The sequence below is a fragment of the Rhipicephalus microplus genome, chromosome 1 (genome assembly GCF_043290135.1).
Source record: "Rhipicephalus microplus isolate Deutch F79 chromosome 1, USDA_Rmic, whole genome shotgun sequence".
Lineage (NCBI taxonomy): Eukaryota > Metazoa > Arthropoda > Arachnida > Ixodida > Ixodidae > Rhipicephalus > Rhipicephalus microplus.
This window is the reverse complement of record NC_134700.1, coordinates 246,039,077-246,045,281: the sequence shown is the minus strand read 5'-3', so window position 1 is coordinate 246,045,281 and position 6,205 is coordinate 246,039,077.

Below are 6,205 nucleotides of genomic sequence, written 5' to 3'. Positions count from 1 at the left end.
TTGTTTTTTGTTATTTTCTTTTTCGTTCTTTCAAGCTTTATAGATTTATTCAGTTTTGATCATCTTGTTTAAGCTGAAAAGCTGGATGTTTAAAGAGTGCTGAATTGCATTGAATGTTACTTTGGGAAGTTATAACTGTTTAGAAAGGGTGAAATTTACTTAAGAAAAAGAACTTTTCTTTCATAAATGAGAACTTTTGAGTGCCGTAACCTTTCTTAGAAAGCTATAATTACAAAGCACACTTGTTGTACCCCGAGTGCAGAATTCAATTGCTTTTCATTCAGCAAAACTTTTGCAGCTTGTTTATAAGTATGTGATCGAATAATATTTTTGTAACATTTTCTTTCAAATTTAATGGCACGGTCTACATAAAACCTAATATACAATGTCAGCAGATGAACTCATGTAATCTTTGAGGTTTCAGATTGAATAATATTTTACTTTATGTCGAAAAACTGCTTTGCCCCTTTCATGAAGTTTGTCCATTGCAAATTACAGACAATTACAATTACAAGGATGTCTATATACACCCTTCAAACTCTGTTCTCGTGGGCCACATGGCAACTAATACATAAATTAATGCTGTTGGTAATGGCAAACTGTCCACAAAGGTTGAAACAAAGGAGCTCATGTTCAGCATTACACTTTTTTTAAATTTTATTTGTTTGTACTATAAGCAGCTCCTGTTTCCTGACATAACTGCCGCATGCCGTCAATATCTCTCACATCTCCTCCAGGCAGACGACTATCGTCTCTCGACGACATTTGCAGTGAAGCACGCAGATACGCGGCCACTTAGTTCTGTGCGAGATCGCCTTGTGCACCACACGGAGAAGGAGACGCTACCTATTTTGTTAACTAAGTTAGATAATGTATTGTGAATTTCTGGCAACGTGCTGGGCAATAATATTTGGCTGTGCTACATACAGCAACGTGATAATGACACACCCATTTTTTCTGTTTATAAAGAAATCCCGCGAAATTTGGCATGTGACGCGTGACTGCTGCGCGCATTAGCACACATCAGAAAGCAATGCTCTCAAACAGGTTGACTTTGGTATAGCTGGTATCAATGAAAGAAATATAAAAAGAAATACTGATTACTCTGTGTTTAAAGTAGCACAAGGTGGTGGTGGTGTTGGTGTTGCAGCAGGTGGGGTTAGCCTGGCCTGCATGGCCGGCAATTGTTCTGCCTGAGCATCTCCTGAATTTGGAAGTTGTCACCACGTGTCAGACAGCCCAGTGTCTCGCAGGAAGACCAACAAAATTCGCCGCTCCTGCTGATCTGCCAGATGTATACACGTCTGCGAAATCCTCTGCAAGGGTTTGCAAATCTATCCCTTGTTTCAAAGCGAGTGCTTCTAATGGCCTGTGTGAGCAGATCTTCCCAGAAAGACTATTTATTACTGCCCATATCCTTGTCAAGGGCATAAACATTGATAAACTCTCACAGAAAGCGGCCCATTGATTTCGTCTTAATTTTTTGTATGGCGACGAATCGCAGCGTTTATCCTGTTATATTCGGTTTTCGCAGACGGATTTTCTTTTGTTCTCGTTAGTTTCCGCTCCGCTCGTCTATGTGCTGCACGGAGGTTCTGCAATTTCAAGTCAGGAGCAGGAAAATGGTCAGGCAGTTTCAGCAACGAAGTTGCCGCTCGCTTGCTTTGCAACATATCTGCGAACAGCTCACCAGTGGATTTGTCCAATGCTTCTCTGTAGGTGTCCCAGCGTGTTACACTGCAGAATTGTCGACCAGCAGTTCGAAATCCCAGGATATTTGTGAAAATGGGGAAATGGTCGCTGCCCATCCTGTCTGGAGCCATGGTCGATGATACCAGAAGGTCCGTGGAGTGAAGTACAAGGTCTATTGCACTCCATGAATCTGGTGGGCTGAAAAATGTAGGTTTGCCATCGTTCGCCACACATAAGTCGGCAGCATCCGCAGCTGCTAGAAGTTCCTTGCCTCGAAAATCTACACTCTTATCTCCCCAGAGTGGATGGTGTGCGTTAAAATCACCACAGATTATTCGAGGAGCGGGACATCGAGTGCAAGGGTCCTTTAGGAAAGTCTCCACGGAGACCTTTTTTCGTGGGCTTATGTACACCAATACCACACTCAGTTTTCGTTTTCCCAGGCACACTTGCACAGCAGAGACTTCCAGTGAGTTCGAACAGGGGTCTTGCACTGCTAAGGCGACGTGAGGCATTTCCCGCCTTATGTATATCATTGCACTTCCATTTGCAAACGATGTTATGCTCTGGTTGCCATGTCGGGTGTACCCTGGGAGCATCCTTGCATTCGGTAAACAGGCTTCGGAGAGGGCTAGAATCGGTATTGGAATGTCACGCAGGAAAAGGTTGAGTTCACACAGACGTTTTAGAAGACCGGCGCAGTACCATTGCATTATTAAGGGCACTTTTGAAGGACGAAATAGACCAGGTGGGCGAGACATTCTACTATGTGTATGTGGAAGCAGAGCAAAGTAACACTGACTCTACAGCCAGGACTGCTTCCAACATGTCCTTCGTTGAACTCGCAGGCATCTTAGCGACGTGTGAACGTAGTGCGGTGAACAGAGCACGAATAACGTGCTCGAGGTTTTCTTGATGTTTGCTTCCAGATGGTAGTTGAGGTGGGCTCAGTGCATCAGCATAAGTGCGCTTGGCGAACTCGTTCGTGATACATTTCTCACCAGCGTTGAGCACTTGCGTTGACTCAGTACCAGCTCTTGTCGGATTTAGGCACGGAAAATTTCCTGCGTACTCGTTGTCCAAACCGCCATGTTGTGGCGCGCCGGACGTCTTCTTTGTGAGTGATAGTTCATTCACAGTCTTCGGGACGAGGACAAACTTCTTATTTCTTCGCTGCGCAGCTGTTCGTGCTGGACATCGGGCGTAGCTAGCTGGGTGGTCGCCGCCACAGTTTGCACACACAAGTTTTTCTTTACTTGTACACGTCTTAAAGTCATGAGGCCCCCACAGCGCTTACACCTTTGTTCCCTACGACAGTGTTAAGCAACATGTCCAAAACGCTGACATTTAAAACAGCGTGGCGGCGTCTCCACGTAGTCTACAAGCTCGTGTCTGGTGAAGCCAAGATTGATCTTCTCTGGACGTTCCGAATTGGGAGCGAATGTGAGAACCACAGAGTCAGTGCGCCTTGATTCCCTCTCGGAAGATGAGGTTTGGACCTGTCGTATGATTCTTCTGGGTGGTATACTCCCTGAGGTCTCAGGTAGGTTAACAGCTCTTCGTCTGAGTACCATATTTGGACTCCTTTTATAATGCATGTATTTTTCATTTAGCTGTGCGGTACACGGGCAGATATGGCAAGGCCGCAGATAGTGCTGGTCTCTAGAAGCATATTAGCTTGGTGTATGTCTCTATATCCAAGAACAGGGGTCCCTGCACTGTGAAATGGCTCTTAACTGGGGCTTCACCGAGAATCCTTTCAATTTCCGAGTATAGGTCAATAGGATTCACTTGCCTCAAGTTAGCTCCTTCGGATGTTGGAGCAATTAACACAGAAGTGCCCACCGTCCTGTCTTTGCGATGTCGCACAAGGCGGAAACCACTTTCGTCCATGTATAGATCTGTGAGGTTCGCCTGGTTGTGGTTCCCGACGACAGTTGATTCGTCCTTAGATTCAACGCAGTGTTGTCGCTTGCAGTCAGGTATGCTTGCGCAAACCAGCTGGTGCTTCTGACCTGGTGTCACACCTTGGGAGGTCATGGCGGCGCTCTCACTGATGCTTGTTTCGTTTCTTCTAGCACCTTTCGACGCGGCGGGCTGCGCAGCACCCGTTGGTCGCCGATACGGCAGGTACCTTTTCGAGTCGTCCGACGTCTTGAGCAGTGCTGAGCCGTAATATAAACAAAAATAACGATAACAGCAGACAGTACTTAGCCAATGATGATGATGATGATGATTCTACAGCTATGACTCGTACCCACTCAGGGGGATCGGCAAAGAATTGATGAATTAATTCAGTAAGATTTTTTTTCCACCCACCAGAAAAAGAAAGAAAAAAGAAAAGACACCCTAGGCAGAATGAAAGGAGTGCAATAGTAGTTTGTCACTCGTTCAGATAAGACAATTATGCGCACATGTGGAAACGACATGTCTGTGCTACCTTGAAACGACAAAGTAGCACAGACATGTCATTTCCACATGTGCACATTAGCGTCATTGACACTCCCTGCCCTTCCGTTTATCTTTTTTTCAAAATTAGGTTAGCGCTTCCTCAGTTACAAATATAATTACGACTAATTAAGTTTCATTTAGGAAGAAATAGTAGTGGCTAACTACTACAGTATATTAGGAACAATATGCACTATAGGTTTGGTTCGGGAAACGCCGTTCCTCTTTTGGTGCTAAGGGCAGTCTCGGCTCTGGTTTTCGCCGTCGTCGTTGCAGCCGCCGACATTGTGCGTGTGCCTGCGCGCGCGCTTATCTCGCAAGGGGACAAACAAGAAGGGGGGGGGGGACGATCGGCGCGCGCAAGCTTGTGCCCCCACAGCCGGCGGGAGCTTCTACGGGCTGCGTTCTCAACACGAAAAAATGAAGCCAAAAGTGTACCTGGAGCGGCCATGTCCTCTTACACCAGCGTTTTGTAGAGTTACGTGAGGTCAGATTTTAATGAGTTGACTGCCAGCCTCACTTCGCATATCATCGCCGTCACTACGCACGGTTAATATAGAGGAGGCGCTGGCCCGAGCCCTGTTGTGGTCATGTACTGTGGCTGCGCCGCCGGAAACTTGGTTACTTAGCGAGCACATGTTTACAACGATTAATGTTGCTCCTAAAAATGCTAGCCTTGCTTCATAAAACATTCGAATATGTTGCTATCGCATTCATTGCTTCACCTTTTTGGCGAAACTGGCTTTTTTTTTTAATCATGCGTGATAACTGGATCTTTCTCCACACACACATGCGCGTGCGCCGCGCACCACGTATATATATATATATATATATATATATATATATATATATATATATATATATATATATATATATATATATATATATATATATATATATATGCGCTTTTGATGGATGATATTTCAATATTGAAAGAGTATATATGACGTCAGGCAGAGGCTCCGGAAGTTTATCGCGGAAGTGGGGAGAGGGGGTAGCTCGAAATACTAAACCTTGATCTTCAGCTGCAGTCTCAGGATAACGTTTTGAATCATATCCTAATGTGCATGCACACAAAGAAGTGCGCACGAGCCAGCACGCTGCTGTTATTTATACTTAGCGTGTGACTTTACAGAGATATGTCAGCTTTACAAGATGAGTATCTCAACCATGGCCACGTTTATTTTTACTCGACTAACTTTTTTCCAATAAACTGGCTGCAAATGGCTCGCAGATATTTGTAATTTCCTGAACAGATAAAACATCTTTTTCCCCCATAGCCCATGCATATCTGTAGCAATAAAATAACTACAAACAATCCGTTGTTTGTGTATATGGTGTATACGCGTCGCGATGTGATTGTCTCTTTAGTTTGAATAAGGCTGCACAATAAGATATACCGTGTGTACTAGTATAATAGGCGCACTTTTTTCCCCAGAGAATACGACTCCACGTTCGGGGTGCGCCTATTACGATCGATCGATATGTGGGGTTTAACGTCCCAAAATAGCTATATGGTTATGAGACACATGGGGCGATTTTGAATGCGATTTGCCGTACGGCTGGTTCGGCAATAAATTTGGTTCGGCAACGCAAAAGTGATCCATTACATTTCTGTAATTGCTTGGTTACTTGTCTAGAAAAGTATATAAATAATTGTAGTCAGTTACGTATTTCCCTAAACATGTACAGTTATACGTGTACAGTTCACACGGTGACCACGCATGAGGTGCCTCAGAGAAAAAAAAAGAGAGAGAGAGAGAGAGAACGGTAGCGTTTGCGTAGCTCACGAAAATACTCATTAGAGAAATATGTATACATGGGACGAACACAGTCGTGTACAGGTCCGCAGTCAAGAGCATCGCGGACCGCGCATTTCACAGCCCTGACCTCAAGGGACACTAAACATAAAAACAATTTTTAATGTATTAGTAAATTACGATTCCACAATTTCGAAAACACCACTTACGACGCTTGTTAAGCCAGGAAGTGACACGAAAATAAAATACGGGTGGAGACGCATGCTTCCTTGCTCCTATGTGCCTTGGCTTGCATTCGCTGTGGG